This window comes from Pseudophryne corroboree, chromosome 6, assembly GCF_028390025.1.
Source record: "Pseudophryne corroboree isolate aPseCor3 chromosome 6, aPseCor3.hap2, whole genome shotgun sequence".
NCBI lineage: Eukaryota > Metazoa > Chordata > Amphibia > Anura > Myobatrachidae > Pseudophryne > Pseudophryne corroboree.
Window position 1 is genome coordinate 320,220,317 of NC_086449.1, and position 26,256 is coordinate 320,246,572.

Genomic DNA, 26,256 nt, shown 5'->3' on the forward strand with positions numbered 1-26,256 from the left:
TCGCACTTACTCTTGATGCCAGAGTGCAAATATCCCTCTGTGCATCTCGCATATATAGAAATGCATCCTTTAATGCTCTATAGTCAATAATATATTGTCCCTGTCTAGGGTATCAATATTTTCAGTCAGGGAATCCGACCAAGCCACCCCAGCACTGCACATCCAGGCTGAGGCGATTGCTGGTCGCAGTATAATACCAGTATGTGTGTATATACTTTTAAGGATATTTTCCAGCTTCCTATCAGCTGGTTCCTTGAGGGCGGCCGTATCAGGGGACGGTAACGCCACTTGTTTTGATAAGCGTGTGAGCGCCTTATCTAAGCTAGGGGGTGTTTCCCAACGCGCCCTAACCTCTGGCGGGAAAGGGTATAATGCCAATAACTTTTTAGAAATTAGCAGTTTTTTATCGGGGGAAACCCACGCTTCATCACACACCTCATTTAATTCATCTGATTCTGGAAAAACTATGGGTAGTTTTTTCACGCCCCACATAATACCCTTTTTTGTGGTACTTGTAGTATCAGAAATGTTCAAAACCTCCTTCATTGCCGTGATCATGTAACGTGTGGCCCTACTGGAAAATACGTTTGTTTCCTCACCGTCGACACTGGAGTCAGTGTCCGTGTCTGTGTCTGTATCGACCTGAGGTAACGGGCGCTTTAGAGCCCCTGACGGTGTTTGAGACGCCTGTACAGGTATTAACTGATTTGCCGGCTGTCTCATGTCGTCAACAGTCTTTTGTAAAGTGCTAACACTATCACGTAATTCTTTCCATAAGACCATCCAGTCAGGTGTCGACTCCCTAGGGGGTGACATCACTAACACAGGCAATTGCTCCGCCTCCACACCATTTTCCTCCTCATACATGTCGACACAACGTACCGACACACAGCACACACACAGGGAATGCTCTGAAAGAGGACAGGACCCCACTAGCCCTTTGGGGAGACAGAGGGAGAGTTTGCCAGCACACACCAGAGCGCTATATATATATATGGATAACTTTATATAAGTGTTTTTCCCTAATATAGCTGCTGTATATATTTATATGCCAATTTAGTGCCCCCCCTCTCTTGTTTTACCCTGTTTCTGTAGTGCAGGACTGCAGGGGAGAGTCAGGGAGCCTTCCTCCAACGGAGCTGTGAGGAAAAAATGGCGCCAGTGTGCTGAGGAGATAGGCTCCGCCCCTTTTTTGGCGGCCTTTCTCCCGCTTTTTTATGTAAAAATTGGCAGGGGTTAAATACATCCATATAGCCCAGGAGCTATATGTGATGTATTTTTTGCCAAAAAAGGTGTTTTTATTGCGTCTCAGGGCGCCCCCCCCCCAGCGCCCTGCACCCTCAGTGACCGGAGTGTGAAGTGTGCTGAGAGCAATGGCGCACAGCTGCAGTGCTGTGCGCTACCTTATTGAAGACAGGACGTCTTCTGCCGCCGATTTTCCGGACCTCTTCCGTCTTCTGGCTCTGTAAGGGGGACGGCGGCGCGGCTCTGGGACCCATCCATGGCTGGGCCTGTGATCGTCCCTCTGGAGCTAATGTCCAGTAGCCTAAGAAGCCCAATCCACTCTGCACGCAGGTGAGTTCGCTTCTTCTCCCCTTAGTCCCTCGGTGCAGTGAGCCTGTTGCCAGCAGGTCTCACTGAAAATAAAAAACCTACTTTAAACTTTTACACTAAGCAGCTCAGGAGAGCCCCTTAGCCTGCACCCGTCTCGTTCGGGCACAAAAATCTAACTGAGGCTTGGAGGAGGGTCATAGGGGGAGGAGCCAGTGCACACCAGGTAGTCCTAAAGCTTTTTACTTTTGTGCCCAGTCTCCTGCGGGCCGCTATTCCCCATGGTCCTTTCGGAGTCCCCAGCATCCACTAGGACGTTAGAGAAAGAGGCAATTTGGAGGCCCTTGCACAAACTGCCTTTATTTTACCTAAGTTGCCCCCCCTCCAGTGTGTACTCCGAAAGAGTGTTTAGTGCAGCCGCTCACCTTGTCAGCAATCGGCGTACGAGGTTACTTCCAGAAAATGTGGAGAAGATGATGTTCATCAAAATGAATTATAATCAATTCCTCCGTGGAGACATTCACCAGCAATTGCTTCCAGAAAGTACACAGGGACCTGAGATGGTGGATTCCAGTGGGGACGAATTAATAATCTGTGAGGTGGGGGATATACACAGTGAAAGGGGTGAGGAATCGGACGATGAGGAGGAGGTGGACATCTCTGTAGAGCCAGTTTGTGCAAGGAGAGATTGATTGCTTCCTTTTTGGTGGGGGCCCAAACCAACCAGTCATTTCAGTCACAGTCGTGTGGCAGACCCTGTCGCTGAAATGATGGGTTTGTTAAAGTGTGCATGTCCTGTTTATACAACATAAGGGTGGGTGGGCGTTTCCAAGGACAATTCCATCTTGCACCTCTTTTTTCTTTAATTTATCTTTGCATCATGTGCTGTTTGGGGACTATTTTTTAAATCTGCCATCCTGTCTGACACTGCAGTGCCACTCCTAGATGGGCCAGGTGTTTGTGTCAGCCACTTGGGTCGCTTAGCTTAGTCACACAGCGACCTTGGTGCACCTCTTTTTTTGTTTGCATCATGTGCTGTTTGGGGACTATTTTTTGAAGTGCCATCCTGTCTGACACTGCAGTGCCACTCCTAGATGGGCCAGGTGTTTGTGTCGGCCACTTGGGTCGTTTAGCTTAGTCACACAGCTACCTCATTGCACCTCTTTTTTTCTTTGCATCATGTGCTGTTTGGGGACTATTTTTTAAATCTGCCATCCTGTCTGACACTGCAGTGCCACTCCTAGATGGGCCAGGTGTTTGTGTCGGCCACTTGGGTCGCTTAGCTTAGTCATCCAGTGACCTCGGTGCAAATTTTAGGACTAAAAATAATATTTTGAGGTGTGAGGTGTTCAGAATAGACTGAAAATGAGTGGAAATTATGGTTATTGAGGTTAATAATACTATGGGATCAAAATGACCCCCACATTCTATGATTTAAGCTGTCTTTGAGAGTTTTTTTGTAAAAAAAACACCCAAATCCAAAACACACCCGAATCTGACAAAAAATTTTTAGGGAGGTTTTGCCAAAACGCGTCCGAATCCAAAACACGGCCGCGGAACCGAATCCAAAACCAAAACACAAAACCTGAAAAATTTCCGGTGCACATCACTAGTTTTCATACTGTTAACTGGTTAGTTTATCACAAGTTATACGGTGTGAATGGTGTGGGCTGGTATGAATCTTGCCCTTGGTTTAACAAAAATCCTTTCCTCGTACTGTCCGTCTCCTCTGGGAACAGTTTCTTTAACTGAGGTCTGGTGGAGGGGCATAGAGGGAGGAGCCAGTGCACACCCATACCTAAAGTCTTTCTTAAAGTGCCCATGTCTCCTGCGGAGCCCGTCTATCCCCATGGTCCTTACGGAGTCCCCAGCATCCTCTACGGACTACGAGAAAAAGATTTACCGGTAGGTTTAAAATCTTATTTTTCTCTTAGTCCGTAGAGGATGCAGGGCGCCCGTCCCAGTGCGGGCTGTATCTGCAGTTTGATTTTGGTTACACTCATGTTAAGTTAGTACAGTCAGTCTGTGGCTGATGTTGGTCATGCCGTTGCATGCATTGTTGTTAAATGCCATGCTGTACGGCGTGCTTGGGTGTGAGCTGGTATGCATCTCACCTTAGTTTAAAAAAAAATAAAAAAATCCTTTTCCTCAAAATATCCGTCTCCCTGGGCACAGTTCCTATAACTGGAATCTGGAGGAGGGGCATAGAGGGAGGAGCCAGTTCACACCCCTTTTAAAGTCTTAAAGTGCCCATGTCTCCTGCGGATCCCGTCTATACCCCATGGTTCTTGAAGCATCCCCAGCATCCTCAGCGGACTAAGAGAAAAGAATTTACCGGTAGGTATTAAAATCCTATTTTAGTTGCCTCGGCCGTGTTTTAAATTTTAATACACTCGTATGTAAAATTTCACGATCTTCGCTTGTAAACTGTGGATTTGTATAGAAAGACAGGAGGACAAATTTCCATTTTTAATATATTAGATATATATGTGTATATATACTGGGCAATGATGGCAATCATGTGTAAAATATATATAATATAGGAAACCCCACTGCAAAAATCTTGCGTTTGCCCCTGGGCATTCTGCAGTCAGTGACGTGCTACAGCATGCCACCCTCCCTGGATACCACAGGCTCCTCTGACTATCGCATAGAGGAGCCTTCACGGTGTACACAGCCCTCCTCCCCTGCCCGACACAGAAACAGGGGGAGGGAGCCAGTGCAGCACCTGAACGAAGGGGAGCTAGAGGTGCCTATGACAAGACAGAGAAGGTATGTTCCTGGCCGACAGAGCCCAGGCTGCCGGCAGCACCTGTGTGAGTAGTGGCCGCCCCCCTATAATCTGGCCCTGGTGTCTGTCATTTTGACAAGCTTTTTAACTTGTGTACATTATTTGACATAGGCATTATTTATTATACTGTATTTATATAATACTGTCACGTTACACAACACTGTATAGACAATGTATTTATTCAGACAATTCCCTTTACTAGTTGACCGAGCTGCAAGTAGACTTTTGGTGCCCTGTGACAGAAAGAGAATTGTCACCCCCCCCCCCCCCCCCCCTTCCCCCTTCTTCCATTTTTCCAACAGGGACATAAGGTGCATGCCTCGCAGGGAAGACTATGAAATATCAACCGCAGTAGTTTTTTAAGTGATTGTAAGGAGATACAATCATTCTCTGGTAAAAAAAAAAGTAAAAAAAAATGTTTTGTGCCTAGCTTTATTTATACTTGCAACATGTTCGCTTTAAGGTTAATTAACAGCACAAATTGATACTTACTCATTATATCCATAATGTAAAAATGCAGTAGCACATTTAAAATTTTTACTGTGCAGTTGCATATAATTGCATACTGGCCGGTTAGCTCAGTTGGTTAGAGCGTGGTGCTAATAACGCCAAGGTCGCGGGTTCGATCCCCGTACGGGCCATTACTTTTTGAGTCCTCAGAGTGTAAAAGTATTAACATTAGGTCTTAGTACTTTATATATCATACAGATATTATAAAATGTTGTATCAGAAATGTTTTAAATAGTTTTTCAATAAATTATAAAAAAAACTATAATTGAGTTTAAATATAATAAAAAATATGTTATAACTGAATCTGATCTTTTCCAAGGACAAAATTCTTTATGTAAAGAAGTGACAAAACTTAATGGCCAGTACGGGGATCGAACCCGCGACCTTGGCGTTATTAGCACCACGCTCTAACCAACTGAGCTAACCGGCCATGAGACTTTCTGTTTGCAAGTAACTGCTCTATACACAATGTGCAGAAAATGTCAAATTAATGTTTCAATGAACTAAAATTCTGAACATGGGGGTTATTCAGAGATGAATGCAGACGGCTGCATACGCAACCCGATCTGCGTACATCTTTGCACATGCTGAGTACCGCCCAGCATGTGTGGGGCCAGTGGCGTAACTACTGCCCCCGCAGTCCTCGCGGTGGCTTGGGGGCGAGGGGCTGCGGGGGCGCCACTGACTTTGCACAGATTGACATGCGGACGAGCGTCCGCATGTCAATCTGCGGTCTCCTTCCCTCCGCTACTGTAAGGAGGGACACGGAGCGCACATCGCGCGCCTCTCCTGTGTCCCTCCCTGGCTCTCCCCCAGCCGGTCTAATAAAGGAAGTGCCGTTCGTGAGCTCTGATTGGCTCACGAACCGGCACTTCCTTTATTAGACCGGCAGGAGAGCCAGGAGGGAAACAGGAGAGGCGCGCTATGCGCTCCGTGTCCCTCCAACACAAAGGAGTGGGGGGGGGGGGAGGGGGGGAGCAGGCACTGTGGGGGAATATCTGGCACTGGGGGCATATACCTGGCACTGTGGGGGAATATCTGGCACTGGGGGCATATACCTGGCACTGTGGGGGAATATCTGGCACTGGGGGCATATACCTGGCACTGTGGGAAAGATCTGGCCCTGGGGGCATATACCTGGCACTGTGGGGGAATATCTGGCACTGGGGGCATATACCTGGCACTGTGGGGGAATATCTGGCACTGGGGGGAGCAGGCACTGAGGGGGCATATGTGGCACTGTGGGGGAATATTTGGCACTGGGGGGAACAGGCACTGAGGGGGCATATGTGGCACTGGGGGGGGTATATGTGGCACTGGGGGCATGTACCTGGCACTGGGGGGGAATATCTGGCACTGGGGGCATATGCCTGGCACTGTGGGGGAATATCTGGCACTGGGGGCATATGTGGCACTGGGAGCATGGCCCTAGCAACAAGCACTACCCCCTAGCAACGAGCATGACACCCAGTGCATGAAACCCCTGGCAACAAGCATGACACCCAGTGCATGAAACCCCTGGCAACGAGCATGACACCCAGTGCATGATACCTCTGGCAACGAGCATGACCCCCTGAGCATGAAAACCCCTGGCACCATGCATGGAACCTAGAGCATGAAACCGCTGGCAACGAGCATGACACCCAGTGCATGAAACCCCTGGCAACGAGCATGACACCCTGAGCATGAAAACCCCTGGCACCGTGCATGGAACCAAGAGCATGAAACCCCTGGCAACGAGCAGGTAATTTAAAAGTAATTAGAAGCCTTACTGTAGAACTTAATGTGTAATGGGCATTACAGTGTGTGGCATAATGTATCACGGACATTGCGGTGTGTGTCATAATGTGTCAGGCATTACGGTGTGTTGTATACTATATCACGGGCATTGTGGTATGTGGTATAATGTCTCAGGATCATTGTGGTGTGTGTCATACTGTGTCACAGACATTGTATGTGCTATAATGTATCAGGGGCATTGCAGTGTGTAGCATTATGTATAACGGGTATTGCGACTCCTATCATAATGTGTCACAGGCATTACGGTGTGTGGCATAATGTGTCGGGGGCATTACAGTGTGTGCATATTGTGTCATGTGCATTATTGTGTGTGGCATAATGGCTAAGGCCATTGCAGTATGTGGAATAATGTATACTGGGCATTACTATAAGGAGGAAAATTGACAAATAATGTAAGGGGCATGAATCAGGATTATTTTTCTTTCCTGTGGTGGCTAACGTCTGGGCGTGCAGGTTGCAAAACTGGGGTATAAGGTAGTCTTTTCCTGCAATGCCACGCCCCTTTACGCGAAGCCACGCCCATTTCAACGAAGCCACACACCCTTTTTGGCATATTTGTCTCTTTACTAGAGACAATTATGGGGGTTATGGGGAAGGGGGTGCCGAAGGATTTTTTGGCTTGGGGGAGAAAAATTTCTAGTTACGCCACTGTGTGGGGCCGCCTCCCGATACCTCCGCAATATAATTATGAACGCATCGGATCATGGTTTGAACCCTGCCCCGCAGCCAGGCGGTCAGCGGACATTTTTTTTTAGAGCGGCTGCATGTGATGTCACACAGCCACCCCATCCCCCAACACCACATTACTACCCTGAAAAATGCCCACCGCTGTCAATCATATTGTGGTCAAATTCATCGGGGATGCAACTGCAATGTGTGGGTCGTGCAGCTGCAGTGCGCAGTTTGACAAAATCTGCAAACTGCGCTGCGAGCTGCATTAGCAGCAGAGTCTGAACGACCCTTCTAGTTCCATCCTGTTATATACATAGAGTGTGTGTGTGTGATATATATATATATTTGACATGAAGAGAAACATACATCAGTAAACAATTAATACAGATACTGAGGGTAATTCCAAGTTGATCGCAGCAGGAAATTTTTTAGCAGTTGGGCAAAACCATGTGCACTGCAGGGGGGCAGATATAACATGGGTGGGTTATTTTGTTTCTGTGCAGGGCAAATACTGGCTGCTTTATTTTTACACTGCAATTTAGATTGTAGATTTAACTCACCACACCCAAATCTAGCTCTCTCTGCACATGTTATATCTGCTCCCCCTGCAGTGCACATGGTTTTGCCCAACTGCTAAAAAAATTTCCTGCTGCGATCAACTTGGAATTACCCCCACTGTGATGTACAGCAAAGCATCTTCATATTTTGAAACTGGCAGTTTACAATTCTTTTGCAAGTAATAGATAAAGACAAGAAAAGCTTTGTCTCCCCGTCAGGGAATTGAACCCCGGTCTCCCGCGTGACAGGCGGGGATACTTACCACTATACTAACGAGGAATAACTGAGCAGTGAGCCACATGCAAGGTAAACATAGCTAACAAGGCAATACAAATCTCTAGCTATTGCAGTGCACGATTTTGTTCCTCTGTCAGTCTGCAGCTACTTCATTGTGTAATACTGCCACTACTATGTGTCAGAGCTCTACAATGCTAGCAGATCAATAGAGCTTTATCATAAACTAATAAATAATTAATTTGTCCTTATATTAGTAGGCAAATCATTTAGAACTTCCAGGTGTACATGTTTGCGGGCTCCACGCCAGGGGCGTTTTAAGGAGGCCCGTGTTCAGCCTCCTCCATTCGGGCCCCCTCCTCTCTACCCGGAACGTTGTAGAGTCTGTGCACTAGAGGGCACTGAGCCTTTTTCACGGAGTTCTAATAGCGCTGCGGATGCCAGCGCTGGACTTCGGAGGGGTGAGTATTTGAAAAATGGGTGCAGTGTGTGCGGTGGGGGCCCCCTCTGGACTCAGGGGCCCGTGTGCACCGCACACACTGCACCCATTATAGAAACGCCAGTGCTCCACACTGTGCAGCCAAACACAGTATGGGCATGGCCTGACGCTTACCCTCCAACTGTACCTTTTTGGCTGGTACAGTACCGGTTTTTAATGCTCTGTACCGGCTAAAAAGGGCTTTGTACCAATTTTTGCCTCACTAAATCTCCATTGAAAGTATAGGAAAGGGGGGTGGCCACACCCCCTTTACCGTGGCCATGCCCCTTTTCCTAATTTGTACCGGTTTTCCAGTGAAAAAATGTTGGAGGGTATGCACTTATAACGACTCACTAGGGTGATTGCTTGCCCATACCCTCCAACTGTATCTCTTTGGCCGGTACAGTACCTTTTTTCTTATGGTCTGTACCTATTTTTAGCTCTCCAAACTTCCATTGAAAGTATAGGAAAATGAGTGTGGCCACGCCTCCTTTCCTAATTTGTAACAATTTTTATGTTTAAAATGTTGGAGGGTATGCATTGCTTGCCTCTCTCTCGTGTGTAATCCTTATAAAACACTATTCTTATTACTCATCTCTTCATTCAGTTCCCAGTCATTAGTAAAGGCTCATCACACCCAGAAGATAGATTCCTTTTTATTGCATGAATCTTTATTGTGGTTTGCAGAAAAGAACAGTTTCCATTAAGTTGCATTTCTGTAAACTGTAGTTCCTATCGCCACACTTTAAATGGAGATATAAATCATTAAGATATAATGAAACCAAACCAATGTGGCATTTTCTTAATATACCTACTGTATATAAAAAGACAAAAAAATAAACCTCCACATTTGGGAATCAAACCCCAGTCTCCCACATGACAGACAGGGATATTTACCACTGTGCTAACAAGGATTAGCTTGCAGCATGTTTCCATGATGTCACCATTAAGACTTTCAATCATGTGACCCCTTTTTTTTTTTTTTTACTTTATGTTGTGTGACCATTCAGGAACACTAGCTTCCAGATGGGAGACACGGGTAGCTCTGTACAAGAGAGGCATTACCATTGTTAGTGCAGTAGTGCTGCTGGTAATATGCAGATTAGAAGGGCGAGGAAGCAGAGAGAGAGGAAGTCAGAGACGCCGCTGTGCAGAGTTTTCTGATACTGCTCAGCACATACAGTAGCTCAGCTGTTTGTTAGTTTGTAGTTAGAACACATTATGACAAGGAAACAGAGCAGGCAGCCTGATTATAAACCAGTAGTATAGTAGGGAATGGATTTTGCATTTGCTCCCTCGTCTTAGAGGCTTTGTAACCATTGTATAGTGCAAGAGCTCCACAGGCTTGGCTATGACAAAAACAGAGGTAAAATATGATTCTCTAATGCACAAATGGCACCTACTGTATGTAATAAAGAGATTGGTGCAGAAAGGGGTAGTGTCTCAAAATGTATTTATTATTTTATTAACAGTTTCTTATATAGCGCAGCATATTCCGTTGCACTTTACAATTAGAACAAAAAGAAAGGGGCGTGGTCACGCAATAGTATCCCCAATTCAAATTATGCCGCACAGTAGCACAATTTTATTCACATTACACCACATAGTAGTGTCCCTTATTCATGTTATGACACACATTAGTGCCCCTTATACACATTGCGCACGGTAGTAGAACCCCTAATACATTTAATGCCCACAGCAGTAGTGCCCCTTATACATTGCCCACAACAGTAGAGCTCCTTATGCAATGCCCACTGTAGTGGTAGTGCCCCTTATGTAGAGCCCATAGTATTGGTGCCCCTTATACAGTGCCCCCAGTAGTAGTGCCCCTTATGTCCTCAGGAGTGATGCCTCTTATGAAGTGCGCCCAATACAATGCCCTCATTAGTAGTGCCCCCAGTAGCACTGCCCCCGTAGTTATTCCCCATTGTAGTATTGCCCCCAGTGGTTAAGCCCCTATGAAGTATTGCCCCCAGTTGTATTGGCCCCATGTAGTATTGCTCCCAGTAGTAATTCCCCCATGTTGTATTGCCCCCTATAGTAGCGCCGCTTACACACACACACACACTATTTACCTTAAGCCCCGCTCCTGCGTCCGACCGCTGCAGTCCGTCTGGCACCCACTACTCAGAACTATGGGAGAGACGTCATGACGTCTCTCCCATAGCGCATACTGCCAGAGCCGGAAGCCGGAGCTCAAGAGTGAACTCTTGCCTCTGGCTGCAGCTGTGGGGAAAGAGCCAGGTGCTTGCTGGTAACAAAGTCTTAGCTGGCGCCCGGCATCACCCTGTGGCTCCGGGCACACATTCTAGAATTGACAGAACACCGTTCCACCCCGTTCCGGCTCACTGTATCCCCTGTGTATATCTATCATTTGTAGATGCTTTTGAACAGAAATGCGCCACTACATTTAACAAATGGAGGCCCAAATGTATTACAAGAGATAAATCTGAGATGCATAAGGAGAGATAAATGACCAGCCAATCAGCTCCTAACTGTCATTTTTCAAACACAGCCTGTAACATGGCAGCTAGGAGATGATTGGCTTGTCATTTATCTCTCCTTATGCATCTCAGATTTATCTCTTGTTAACTCTTAATACATTTGGGCTGGAATGTCATGTGAATGTATTAAATACAAACATAGGGGGAGATTATATTTTTTTCATGGCTGCCAAGTGGGGTGCTGCAAGGCGGAGGCAGTACATGACCAGTAACATCACTAATTTTCCTCACAACTGCATAGAGGTGTGCAGAAAATCAGCAATGGCTGGTGTCCTTAATGAGGCATATGTATCATTCAATATTTGCAGGATGTTACCTAAAAAGAGCCGTTAATGTGGGGTACCCAAAAATATTTAGGATCTCCCAGATGTACCATGGAGGGATTGTTGCAGATATCTCTGATATATACTGCAGCTCCTCCATTTCTGACCGCAATGCATACCCCATAGGTTCTAGGGGGGCTGCTATGTAGTCAGATTTACTAAGCTCCAGAAGGCAAAACATAATGGAGCATGGCCCTAATAACTACTAACCTATGACTATGCAATGTGCACTGAGGACCCGAACCAGAGAGAAATAGTGTAAGATATCTCTCAGCTTCAAGTATTGCACTGGGAAGGAGTCTTATCAGGGGCAGATTTAGGGGTGATGGCGCCCCTAGACACAACAGTAATGGCCGCCCGCCCTCTCCAGTACCTAATTTTATTATTTTATTGACTGGTTATAAGCCCTCATCTGATGATAGTCAAATTAATAGAATTATTTAAAAAAAAGCCACTATGACATTTTTTAATTTTAATAAGTAGGACAGTTTACAGGGGCAGTATGTGCATGCCCTACCCGTCACACTCCATTAGAGATGGCATATGGTACAGTACCTTGGAAATATTTTGCAGTTACTGGTACATTTCAGGCTGATGGTACCAACAGAAGCATCCAAGTGCCGCAACCCCAAGGCACGTGCCTAATGGGAAATTCACTCTTATTGGAGCCTATCTCCTGGCAAGAACTTCATCATAAATTTGCATGACCGTTTTCAATTTTAATGTGAATTTAAACAACAATTATTTAACACATCTGCATTAATGTGGATTGTTATAAATGTGCTCCAATATACGGTGATGGGTGCAGCCAAACATGTGGCACCACATCAGAGACATTAATTATCCCATTAGACTTTACATACAGTAGTTTTTTTTCTCAGATGTTTAAACTATACCCCCACCTTCCAGGCAAGTCCCCATAGGACTAGTCATTGTACATACTACAAAATATTTGAATTACAGTTTGATACATTCCAATATATTTATGCATTTGCACATAATATCAGTTACACCAGGAGTGCTCAACATGCGCCCCTCCACTTGTTGTGGAACTACACATCCCAGCATGCCCTCAATAGCAGGGGCTTAGCCAGAACTTTGTGGGCCCCATAACAACATTTTGAAGGGGCCCCCATCCCAATGCTCCTGGAGAGACACTTCTCTGCATCAGTTGTTCATTTTATGCCCTATAATAGTGCCCTAGTTAATTTTATGAACCATAGTGGAGCCTTATTTAATGTAATGCCCCATAGTAAGTGCCCTCATTTCTTTTATGAATTGTAGTAGTGCTTAAGTTCACCCTATGTCACATTTCAGACCTGCCAATACACATTATGCCGCACAGTATCTCCAATTCACATTATGATATATAGTGCTCCCTGTTCATATTGTGCCTCATTACAGTGCCCTGGTTCACATTATATAACATTAAAATGCCCTCCAGTTCATTTTATACCACACTACAATGAGCAGGTCCAGAGGCATACCTAGATATATTGCAGGAAAAAGTCTGAAAGGACCCCTACATACTACCCAATGGTGGAAAATGTATATAACACATGTAACGGTGACAGGGAAGGTGGGCCCCTCTCAGCTCTGGGCCCCATAGCAGCTGCACTGCCTGCACCTATGGTAGCTATGCCCTTGTACTACATTATTTATGTTGCTTCTGTAATCTGCAGGCAGGGCTAATATTAAACCAAAGCTGATATCTGCTGAAGGCCCGGCGACAGGGGGGAACAAAGGGGACACCCGTATGGGGCCCCAAAGGTTGAGGGGCCCCGTGGATCAGGGACTCTAAAAGGGGACCGTAACATCTATTCATTATAATGCTCACTACACTGCCATCTAACCAAATGAATTAACAGGCAGGCCGCTCCAACCCCCACTCGCCACCCCTCCCCCACTTACCCTGTCACTTGGTCCAGTCCAGGTCATGACACTTATGCTGCACGGCCGCCCCTTCCCCGTCTCCTTCCGCTGCCGAGCCAAAGAGTGGCAGCCCTGAGTCAGCCCAGCCGAGGATCGGCAGCCCTGAGCCAGGCCAGCATGTGTTCCACAGCCTCCCTCCAGCATCTGCCACAAGTCTGTGACAGTGACAGACTTGGTCTGAGGGGGGCTTTAGAAACGGCAGCAGCAGCCCACCGCAGCTCCACCACTGTCACCAAAAAAAAAACCCTGGCTGTGGTGAGTCCCTCGTGGCACCCGACACACTTCCCAATATGACAGTTAAATATATCTGTGTGTGTGTGTGTATATATATATATATATATATATATATACACACACATACATACATACACACACACACACACACACACACACTGTATTTGTATCTTGTGGGGGTCCTGCAGATACCATTGTACCGGGCCCCAAGATTTTTGTTGCCGGCCCTGATCTACTGTGCAGAGGAAAGGAGTTGTGGTATTTCCAGGGTGATCACAAAGGAGGAAAACCAAATACTTACGTAAGTATGTTTACAGGTAAGTAAATACCTGTAAAACGATGCTCAATCCATTAACATAATAGTCCAGGGGTAAGCAATGTGTGTCATTAGAGTTGCTCTGCAACTATCCCAGCATCCTCTGCCATGTTCCAGAGGCCCCCATACACAGGTCCTATTTGACCTGTTTTCATACGATTCCGACGGATCGGGCCAATTTATTGGATGAAAACAGGCCAAATTGGAAGTATTTTACATCCGATCCGATGCACGTTCCTGTGCGCATCGGATCGGAGCCTGGAGATTATATGTACAGCACTGCTGGCACACACCTATAGTCTGCAGAGCAATGAAGCGCTAGGCAGGAGTGGCGCTCTTCCTGCTCTGTGCCTCCGTAACACCCCCCCCCCCCCCCATTCCATATCCTCCCCAGGCCGGAGAGAGAGAGAGAGAGAGCAGTAGCGGTAGGCGGCAGGAGATTTCAAAACTACTATTCAAATGAATGGGCTGGCGCTGATTGGCGGCATGTAAAAAATTATACATCAAGTGCCAAATCGTATGAAGCCCTCCTGGGGAGCTTCAAAGGAAATCTGGTGGGTAGGGTTGGACCTGTGTATATGGGCCTTTAGCATGCCCTATCCGCAAAACTGTGAAAGGGCAGGCTGGGATGTATAGTTCCACAGCAGCTGAAATGACACACGTCTTCTACCCCTGTCTTTCAAAATGTTCACTTTTCTTACGACAATATCAGCAGCGCATAATATTGTCTCATAGCTACTGTTCTTTTCCCTTCACCATTGTCATCAAGGGAGCGGTGTCGTAATTATTATGAAGTAACAGAACACAGCTAACTAACCTAAAAATTATCCATTCTATAATAACTCCATGTACACAGTTATGCTCATAGTACTTATACAGGGTTGGGTCTGAAATCCCAACAGATCCTTCCTAACACTTCCATCCTTCATCTTATACCCCCCAAATTTAAGATTACTAAAATTTACCAGGTATGGAAGCATAGGACTGCCAGGGGATTAAACTGCACAATCTGAAAAGTCAGCTTCAATCAATTTACTTTTCGGATTGTGGGGATTAAATGTGTTTATTGCAATTGGGGAATAATGTTTACTCCTACATTGCACAAGAACTGAAAACAAGGCAATACCATTGCTCCACGTCCATTAAATCTCTTTAGCTATTGCAGTGATCTGCATGGATCTCAGAGGCAGGGCCGTTGCTAAGGTAGTCGGCGCCCTCCTGCAAACTATAAATTTGCGCCTTCCCATACTTTACAAAGAGACAGCACACATAATGCCCCCTGTAGCAGTGACACGTATACACATAATGCTCCCTGTAGTAGTGCCGCTGTAGACAGGCGCAGCAGCAGGGGGACATCAGCTCAGTGCAGGGATGCAGAGCAGGGGGAGCACCTCTCCAGTCCCTGGCGCCTCCCTGCACTGCATCCCTTTGCTGAGCGGCTTGCTTCGGCTCTGCTCAGAGGAGTGAGTTATGACACAGAACATGGGCAGAGCAGTGTTCCACTGACATTGTATAGCTTTGTGCAGAGTACAATGTGTAATACTGCCACCCAGGGCCAGATTAAGCCTTAGGGGTTCCCAGGGCACTTAAGACAGGGGGGGGGGGGGGGGGCTGGTGGATGAGAGGGGGGGTTTATATTAGATTGTGCATACCTCCCAACATGACCTATTCCAGGAGGGACAACATGCTGTCTAACTGGAATTCCCTCTTAATATGATTGGTGTCACCTGTGTTGAATTATTTAATTTATAAGAAAGGTATTTCAATACAGGTGATTGTAATGGTGTATAATATTAGATTTAAATGAATAGTTTAATAATACCTGAGTACTACACAACAAAATTCGGAGTGCGCACAATAATTCTAAAATTAATATATAATCAATTGTCATTAGCCAACAACCATTAAAAAATTTACAATTTATTAAAAACAATCATATATTGTTCAAGTGAAACCTCTATGAAATTGTTAATGGAGGCTTATTTGTCCTTGAAAAAAAGTTCTGATCCCTTTTAAACGCATTTAGTCCTTGTTAGGACTTCATCAGGGGAGATCTACAGAAAAGCTGGTTGGATGAGGAGGAAAATGAGAAAACAATAGGAACAGAATACAAGATATTCGAATAAACTTCCACAACTATCGCATGATAACAACAATATTTGAAAATAATCTTCCAATTATATACATTAGCAATTTGGATACATAATAACACTATAAATCCATTGTATGCAATAATGCTTACAGATGTGACTTATTATAGGCAACAAATTAATTGTCAAATCACAATAAGCACTATATTAACAATAGTAGTAAATTATTGATGAAAAAAGATGGCAGGAAATGATACAACATGATCCTAGATCAAAGAAGGAAAAAAGTATGCATACCATGATTCATCAGGAACCCACTTAATAGGTTAATTCCCGATAGATGAGACAATCTCTATCTTAAGATGATATTGTAACCAAGATGTACTGTAGTTTGGTCTAGTGATATGACCTATAGATAATAATTAATTAGAACTCATAATGGATTTAAATTTTAAATTAGAAAATATCTAAGTGTAAACTTACTTCTATACAGAAAAGATGGTCAAAATGGTGGGTCTATTCCCATTATTCCCAGGTGAAACAACCTTATTCTTTAAGATGATGGTGTGACCAATACAATAATTTCGTCTAGTGATATGACCTATAAACAACAATAAATTAGGTCTCATACTATATTAAATAAGAATTGAAGAAGTTTCTAAATATACACTTCTATACAAGGAGATAGTTAAAATATGACCTCCACTAGGTGAATGTGGACCTTCATGGTCGATACTATAAAGTATAAGACCACATTTAATAACGTGAATTAATGTTCAAAAAAGTGAAGAATAATATAATTTTACTCACATAATGATACAGTGATCAATAATGGATAACATAAAATGATATCCCTCTACAAAATAATTAAATCACAGGTTCTCAAACTCGGTCCTCAGGACCCCACACGGTTCATGTTTTGCAGGTCACCTGTACATTTTTTAAATGTGACAGTTGGTGATACACAGTGCAGCTGCTGGGAGACATGGAAAACGTGAACCGTGTGGGGTCCTGAGGGCCGAGTTTGAGAACCACTGAATTAAATGATTGGATTAGAATAGGTATTATTAAAAGAAAGACAATATCAAAGCCTGATCTAAATCCCTATGAGTGTACAAGTGTACTTGCAGAGAAAAAATAAGATTTTACTTACCGATAAATCTATTTCTCGTAGTCCGTAGTGGATGCTGGGGACTCCGTCAGGACCATGGGGATTAGCGGCTCCGCAGGAGACAGGGCACAAAACTAAAGCTTTAGGATCAGGTGGTGTGTACTGGCTCCTCCCCCTATGACCCTCCTCCAAGCCTCAGTTAGGATACTGTGCCCGGACGAGCGTACACAATAAGGAAGGATATTGAATCCCGGGTAAGACTCATACCAGCCACACCAATCACACCGTATAACTTGTGATCTAAACCCAGTTAACAGTATGACAAACGTAGGAGCCTCTGAACAGACGGCTCACAACAATAACAACCCGATTTTTTTGTAACAATAACTATGTACAAGTATTGCAGACAATCCGCACTTGGGATGGGCGCCCAGCATCCACTACGGACTACGAGAAATAGATTTATCGGTAAGTAAAATCTTATTTTCTCTGACGTCCTAAGTGGATGCTGGGGACTCCGTCAGGACCATGGGGATTATACCAAAGCTCCCAAACGGGCGGGAGAGTGCGGATGACTCTGCAGCACCGAGTGAGAGAACTCCAGGTCCTCCTCAGCCAGGGTGTGCCCCTGACCAAGTAGCAGCTCGGCAAAGTTGTAAAGCCGAGACCCCTCGGGCTGTCGCCCAAGATGAGCCCACCTTCCTTGTGGAATGGGCATTTATATATTTTGGCTGTGGCAGTCCTGCCACAGAATGTGCAAGCTGAATTGTACTACACATTCAACTAGCAATCGTCTGCTTAGAAGCAAGAGCACCCAGTTTTTTGGGTGCATACAGGATAACAGCAAGTCAGTTTTCCTGACTCCAGCCGTCCTGGAAATCTATATTTTCAGGGCCCTGACAACATCTAGCAACTTGGAGTCCTCCAAGTCTCTAGTAGCCGCAGGTACCACAATAAGCTGGTTCAGATCAAACGCTGACACCACCTTAGGGAGAAACTGGGGACGAGTCCGCAGCTCTGCCCTGTCCGAATGGACAATCAGATATGGGCTTTTGTGAGACAAAGCCGCCAATTCTGACACTCGCCTGGCCGAGGCCAGGGCCAACATCATGGTCACTTTCCATGTGAGATATTTCAAATCCACAGATTTGAGCGGTTTAAACCAACGTGATTTGAGGAATCCCAGGACTACGTTGAGATCCCACAGTGCCACTGGAGGCACAAAAGGGGGTTGTATATGCAGTACTCCCTTGTCAAATTTCTGGACTTCAGGAACTGAAGCCAATTCTTTCTGGAAGAAAATCGACAGGGCCGAAATTTGAACCTTAATGGACCCCAATTTGAGGCCCATAGACACTCCTGTTTGCAGGAAATGCAGGAATCGACCGAGTTGAAATTTCTTCGTGGGGCCTTCCTGGCCTCACACCACGCAACATATTTTCGCCACATGTGGTGATAATGTTGTGCGGTCACCTCCTTCCTGGCTTTGACCAGGGTAGGAATGACCTCTTCCGGAATGCCTTTTTTCCCTTAGGATCCGGCGTTCAACCGCCATGCCGTCAAACGCACCCGCAGTAAGTCTTGGAACAGACATGGTACTTGCTGAAGCAAGTCCCTTCTTATCGGCAGAGGCCCTGAGTCCTCTGTGAGCATCTCATGAAGTTCCGGGTACCAAGTCCTTCTTGGCCCATCCGGAGCCACGAGTATAGTTCTTACTCCTCTACGTCTTATAATTCTCAGTACCTTTGGTATGAGAAGCAGAGGAGGGAACACATACACCGACTGGTACACCCATGGTGTTACCAGAACGTCCACAGCTATTTCCTGAGGGTCTCTTGACCTGGCGCAATACCTGTCCAGTTTTTTGTTCAGGCGGGACGCCATCATGTCCACCTTTGGTCTTTCCCAACGGTGCACAATCATGTGGAAACAACTTCTCGATGAAGTCCCCACTCTCCCGGGTGGAGGTCGTGCTGAGGAAGTCTGCTTCCCAGTTGTCCACTCCCGGAATGAAAACTGCTGACAGTGCTATCACATGATTTTCCGCCCAGCGAAGAATCCTTGCAGTTTCTGCCATTGTCCTCCTGCTTCTTGTGCCGCCCTGTCTGTTTACGTGGGCGACTGCCGTGATGTTGTCCCACTGGATCAATACCGGCTGACCTTGAAGCAGAGGTCTTGCTAAGCTTAGAGCATTGTAAATTGCTCTTAGCTCCAGTATATTTATGCGGAGAGAAGTCCCCAGACTTGATCACACTCCCTGGAAATTTTTTCCCTGTGTGACTGCTCCCCAGCCTTTCAAGCTGGAATCCGTGGTCACCAGGACCCAGTCCTGAATGCATAGAACTGTGGCACTTTAGTAGATGAGCACTCTGCAGCCACCACAGAAGAGACACCCTTGTCCTTGGAGACAGGGTTATCCGCTGATGCATCTAAAGATGCGATCCGGACCATTTGTCCAGCAGATCCCACTGAAAAGTTCTTGCGTGAAATCTGCCGAATGGAATCGCTTCGTAAGAAGCCACCATTTTTCCCAGGACCCTTGTGCAATGATGCACTGACACTTTTCCTGGTTTTTGGAGGTTCCTGACTAGCTCGGATAACTCCCTGGCTTTCTCCTCCGGGAGAAACACCTTTTTCTGGACTGTGTCCAGAATCATCCCTAGGGACAGCAGACGTGTCGTCGGAGACAGCTGCGATTTTGGAATATTTAGAATCCACCCGTGCTGTCGTAGAACTACTTGAGATAGTGCTACTCTGACCTCCAACTGTTCTCTGGAGGACCTTGCCCTTATCAGGAGATCGTCCAAGTAAGGGATAATTAAGACGCCTTTTCTTTGAAGAAGAATCATCATTTCGGCCATTACCTTGGTAAAGACCCGGGGTGCCGTGGACAATCCAAACGGCAGCGTCTGAAACTGATAGTGACAGTTTTGTACCACGAACCTGAGGTACCCTTTGTGAGAAGGGCAAATTTGGACATGGAGGAAAGCATCCTTGATGTCCAGGGACACCATATAGTCCCCTTCTTCCTGGTTCGCTATCACTGCTCTGAGTGACTCCATTTAGAATAGGTCTCACCGAGCCGTCTGGCTTCAGTACCACAATATAGTGTGGAATAATACCCCTTTACTTGTTGTAGGAGGGGTACTTTGATTATCACCTGCTGGGAATACAGCTTGTGAATTGTTTCCAATACTGCCTCCCTGTCGGAGGTAGACGTTGGTAAAGCAAACTTCAGGAACCTGCGAGGGGGAGACGTCTCGAATTTCCAATCTGTACCCCTGGGATACTACTTGTAGGATCCAGGGGTCCACTTGCGAGTGAGCCCACTGCGTGCTGAAACTCTTGAGACGACCCCCCACCGCACCTGTTTGTACGGCCCCAGCGTCATGCTGAGGACTTGGCAGAAGCGGTGGAAGGCTTCTGTTCCTGGGAATGGGCTGCCTGCTGCAGTCTTCTTCCCTTACCTCTATCCCTGGGCAGATATTATTGGGACGAAAGGACTGAGGCTGAAAAGACTATGTCTTTTTCTGCTGAGATGTGACTTGGGGTAAAAAAGGTGGATTTTCTAGCTGTTGCCGTGGCCACCAGGTCCGATGGACCGACCCCAAATAACTCCTCCCCTTTATACGGCAATACTTCCATGTGCCGTTTGGAATCTGCATCACCTGACCACTGTCGTGTCCAGAAACATCGTCTGGCAGATATGGACATCGCACTTACTCTTGATGCCAGAGTTTCGCATATATAGAAATGCATCTTTTAAATGCTCTATAGTCAATAAAATACTGTCCCTGTCAAGGGTATCAATATTTCCAGTCAGGGAATCCGACCAAGCCACCCCAGCGCTGCCCATCCAGGCTGAGGCGATCGCTGGTCGCAGTATAACACCAGTATGTGTGTATATACTTTTTAGGATATTTTCCAACCTCCTATCAGTTGGCTCCTTGAGGGCGTCCGTATCTGGAGACGGTAACGCCACTTGTTTTTATAAGCGTGTGAGCGCCTTATCCACCCTAAGGTGTGTTTCCCAACGCGCCATAACTTCTGGCGGGAAAAGGTATACCGCCAATAATTTTCTATCGGGGGAAACCCACGCATCATCACACACTTCATTTAATTTATCTGATTCAGGAAAAACCACATGTTGTTTTTTCACACTCCACATAATACCCTTTTTTGTGGTACTTGTAGTATCAGAAATATGTAACATCTCCTTCATTGCCCTTAACAAGTAACGTGTGGCCCTAAAGGAAAATACGTTTGTTTCTTCACCGTCGACACTGGAGTCAGTGTCCGTGTCTGTGTCTGTGTCGACCGACTGAGGTAAAAGGACGTTTTAACGCCCCTGACGGTGTTTTAGACGCCTGGACAGGTACTAATTGGTTTGCCGGCCGTCTCATGTCGTCAACCGACCTTGCAGCGTGTTGACATTATCACGTAATTCCTTAAATAAGCCATCCATTCCGGTGTCGACTCCCTAGAGAGTGACATCACCATTACCGGCAATTGCTCCGCCTCCTCACCAACATCGTCCTCATACATGTCGACACACAAGTACCGACACACAGCACACACACAGGGAATGCTCTGATAGAGGACAGGACCCCAATAGCCCTTTGGGGAGACAGAGGGAGAGTTTGCCAGCACACACCAAAAACACTATATTATACAGGGACAACCTTTATATAAGTGTTTTTCCCTTATAGCATTTTAATATATATATACATATCGCCAAATAAGTGCCCCCCCTCTCTGTTTTAACCCTGTTTCTGTAGTGCAGTGCAGGGGAGAGCCTGGGAGCCTTCCCACCAGCCTTTCTGTGAGGGAAAATGGCGCTGTGTGCTGAGGAGAATAGGCCCCGCCCCCTTTTCGGCGGGCTTCTTCTCCCGTTTTTCTGAGACCTGGCAGGGGTTAAATACATCCATATAGCCTCCAGGGGCTATATGTGATGTATTTTTAGCCAGAATAAGGTATTATACATTGCTGCCCAGGGCGCCCCCAGCAACGCCCTGCACCCTCCGTGACCGTTGGTGTGAAGTGTGTGACAACAATGGCGCACAGCTGCAGTGCTGTGCGCTACCTTCATGAAGACTGAAAAGCCTTCTGCCGCCGGTTTCTGGATCTTCAATCTTCAGCATCTGCAAGGGGGGTCGGCGGCGCGGCTCCGGGACGAACCCCAGGGTGAGACCTGTGTTCAGACTCCCTCTGGAGCTAATGGTGTCCAGTAGCCTAAGAAGCCAATCCATCCTGCACGCAGGTGAGTTGAACTTCTCTCCCCTAAGTCCCTCGATGCAGTGAGCCTGTTGCTAGCAGGACTCACTGAAAATAAGAAACCTAAAAAACGTTTTCTAAGCAGCTCCTTAAGAGAGCCACCTAGATTGCACCCTGCTCGGACGGGCACAAAAACCTAACTGAGGCTTGGAGGAGGGTCATAGGGGGAGGAGCCAGTACACACCACCTGATCCTAAAGCTTTAGTTTTGTGCCCTGTCTCCTGCGGAGCCGCTAATCCCCATGGTCCTGACGGAGTCCCCAGCATCCACTTAGGACGTCAGAGAAACTTCCCAGTGATGTGCATGTGTCGCCTCCAAAAGTATGAATGAGCTCAAAGGAGCAAAGCTACTCTATTTATACCCAATATAATTACCGGTACATCACTTCCCCTTAAGCCATCCTCCAATGAGGTGTGGAGCAATGAATTAAGTGATTAATACACTACATTGAAACCTTGTTAGAAGAAAAAACTATTTCTCTTACGTCCTAGAGGATGCTGGGGACTCCGTAAGGACCATGGGGTATAGACGGGCTCCGCAGGAGACATGGGCACTATAAAGAACTTTAGATGGGTGTGCACTGGCTCCTCTCTCTATGCCCCTCCTCCAGACCTCAGTTAGATCCTGTGCCCAGAGGAGACTGGGTGCATTGCAGGGGAGCTCTCCTGACTTTCTCTGAAAAAGAATTTTGTTAGGTTTTTTATTTTCAGGGAGCACTGCTGGCAACAGGCTCCCTGCATCGTGGGACTGAGGAGAGAGAAGCAGACCTACTTAAATGATAGGCACTGCTTCTTAGGCTACTGGACACCATTAGCTCCAGAGGGTCAGAACGTAGGTCTCACCCTCGCCGTTCGTCCCGGAGCCGCACCGCCGTCCTCTTCACAGACCCGGAAGATAGAAGCCGGGTGAGTATAAGAAGAAAGAAGACATCAAAGGTGGCAGAAGACTTCAGATCTTCTCTGAGGTAACGCGCAGCGGTAACACTGCACGCCATTGCTCCCACACGCACACACACACAGCGGGCACTGAAGGGTGCAGGGCGCAGGGGGGGGCGCCCTGGGCAGCAATAAACCTCTAGGACTGGCTATTAGAGTTATATAGGCTGCAGAGGCAGTAGATTATACAATCCCCCGCCAGTGTTATAAAAATTGAGCGGGACCGAAGCCCGCCGCTGAGGGGGCGGAGCTTGATCCCACAGCACTAACCAGCGCCATTTTCTCCACAGCACACTGCAGAGAAGCTGGCTCCCCGGACTCTCTCCTGCTGAACACGGTGACAGAGGGCAAAAAAGAGGGGGGAGGCACTTATAATTGGCACAGTGAGTGTATATATATATATATATATATATATATAAAAGCGCTGTTTATCAGGGAATTGATTTCCAGTGTCAGTTGGCGCTGGGTGTGTGCTGGCATACTCTCTCTCTCTGTCTCTCCAAAGGGCCTTATTGGGGAACTGTCTCCATATAAACATATCCCTGTGTGTGTGGGGGTGTCGGTACGCGTGTGTCGGCATGTCTGAAGCGGAAGGCTCATCTAAGGAGGAGGTGGAGCAGATGATTGTGGTGTCTCCGTCGGCAACGCCGACACCTGATTGGTTGGACATGTGGAATGTGTTAAATGCAAATGTGACTTTGTCACGTAAGAGATTAGACAAAGCAGAGTACAGGGATACTACAGGGAGTCAATCAATGGCTATGACGGTGTCACAGGGCCCTTCTGGGTCTCAAAAACGTCCCCTATCCCAAATAGCAGACACTGATACCGACACGGATTCTGACTCCAGTGTCGACTACGATGAAGCAAGGTTACACCCAAGGGTGGCCAAAAGTATTCATTATATGATTATTGCAATAAACGATGTTTTGCATATCACAGATGACCCCTCTGTCCCTGACACGAGGGTACACATGTTTAAGGAAAAGAAACCTGAGGTAACGTTTCCCCCATCTCATGAGCTTAACGCGTTACGTGAAAAGGCTTGGGAAACAAAAAGAATTCTAATGGCGTACTCCAGAACATGGTCAGAGACCTGTTAAAACCGAAAACAGTGTCAGTCCATCAATGCACTCGAGTACTGGGGAAAATGGTGGCGACCTACGAGGCCATCCCCTTCGGCAGGTTTCATGCGAGGACTTTTCAGTGGGACATTCTGGGCAAGTGGTCTGGGTCCCATCTTCAAATACATCAGAAAATAACCCTGTCCCCCAGGGCCAGGGTGTCTCTCCTGTGGTGGCTGCAGAGTGCTCACCTTCTAGAGGGTCGCAGGTTCGGCATTCAAGACTGGGTTCTGGTGACCACGGACGCGAGCCTCCGAGGATGGGGAGCAGTCACACAAGGAAGTAATTTTCAGGGACTGTGGTCAAGCCAAGAGGCTTGCCTACACATCAACATACTGGAATTAAGAGCCATATACAACGGCCTGCGACAAGCGGAGAATCTTCTTTGCGATCTACCGATTCTGATTCAATCAGACAACGTCACAGCCGTGGCTCATGTAAACCGCCAAGGCGGGACAAGGAGCAGAGTGGCAATGGCGCCAGGATTCTGCGCTGGGCAGAAAATCACGTAAGCGCTCTGTCAGCGGTATTCATTCCGGGAGTAGACAACTGGGAAGCAGACTTCCTCAGCAGACACGATCTCCATCCAGGAGAGTGGGGACTTCATCAAGACGTTTTTGCAGAAATAACAAGTCTTTGGGGACTTCCTCAAATAGACATGATGGCGTTACGCCTCAACAAGAAACTTCGGAGGTATTGTGCCAGGTCAAGGGACCCTCAGGCAGTAGCGGTGGACGCCCTGGTGACATCATGGGTGTTCCAGTCGGTCTATGTGTTCCCTCCTCTTCCTCTCATCTCAAAAATATTGAGAATCATAAGACGAAAAAGAGTGCAGACAATACTCATTGTTCCAGATTGGCCTCGAAGGGCCTGGTATTCGGATCTTCAGGAGATGCTCACAGAAGATCCATGGGAGGACCTGTTGCAGCAGAGGCCCTGCGTGTTCCAAGACTTACCGCGGTTACGTTTGACGGCATGGCGGTTGAACACCGAATCCTAGCTGGGAAAGGTATTCCGGAGGAAGTCATCCCTACTCTGATAAAGGCTAGGAAGGAGGTGACGGCGAAACATTATCACCGTATCTAGAGGAAGTATGTATCTTGGTGTGAAGCCAAGAATGCTCCTACGGAAGATTTCCATTTGGCCCGTTTTCTCCACTTTCTACAGACGGGAGTGGATATGGGCCTAAAGTTAGGCTCCATTAAGGTACAGATTTCGGCCTTATCTATATTCTTCCAGAAGGAATTGGCTTCTCTCCCAGAAGTCCAGACTTTTGTAAAGGGAGTGCTTCACACCCAGCCTCCTTTTGTGCCCCCAGTGGTACACTGGGACCTTAACGTGGTGTTACAGTTCCTAAAATCTCACTGGTTTGAGCCGCTTCAAACAGTTGAATTAAAATTTCTCACTTGGAAGGTGGTCATGTTGTTGGCCTTGGCATCTGCAAGGCGGGTGTCCAAATTAGCTGCCTTGTCTCATAGGAGCTCCTATCTCATCTTCCATGTGGATAGAGCTGAGTTGAGGACTCGTCCTCAATTTTTGCCTAAGGTGGTGTCATCGTTTCATATGAACCAGCCTATTGTGGTGCCTGTGGCTACGGGAGACTTGGAGGATTCCAAGTCCCTTGATGTAGTCAGGGCCTTAAAAATTTACGTAGCCAGGATGGCTCAGATTAGGAAAACAGACACTGTTTGTCCTGTATGCAGCCAACAAGGTTGGCGCTCCGGCTTCCAAGCAGACTATTGCTCGCTGGATGTGTAACACGATTCAGCAGGCTCATTCTACGGCTGGATTGCCGTTGCCAAATTCGGTAAAGGCCCAT

The 26,256-nt window shown here is 46.7% G+C and overlaps 1 protein-coding gene and 3 non-coding genes across 5 annotated transcripts in view; 2 read left to right on the forward strand and 2 right to left on the reverse strand.

The window, feature by feature from the left end:
- The window catches only part of LOC134932149 (zinc finger protein 324B-like), a 146,133-nt gene that overhangs the window by 30,097 nt on the left and 89,780 nt on the right, over nucleotides 1-26,256 (forward strand). The gene's annotated exons all lie outside the window — the stretch shown is intronic.
- Nucleotides 4,910-4,983, forward strand: TRNAI-AAU (transfer RNA isoleucine (anticodon AAU)). The gene has a single exon. It is a non-coding gene; the product is annotated as a tRNA-Ile (tRNA).
- TRNAI-AAU (transfer RNA isoleucine (anticodon AAU)) lies at nucleotides 5,209-5,282 on the reverse strand. Its single transcript has one exon. It is a non-coding gene; the product is annotated as a tRNA-Ile (tRNA).
- TRNAD-GUC (transfer RNA aspartic acid (anticodon GUC)) lies at nucleotides 8,090-8,161 on the reverse strand. Its single transcript has one exon. It is a non-coding gene; the product is annotated as a tRNA-Asp (tRNA).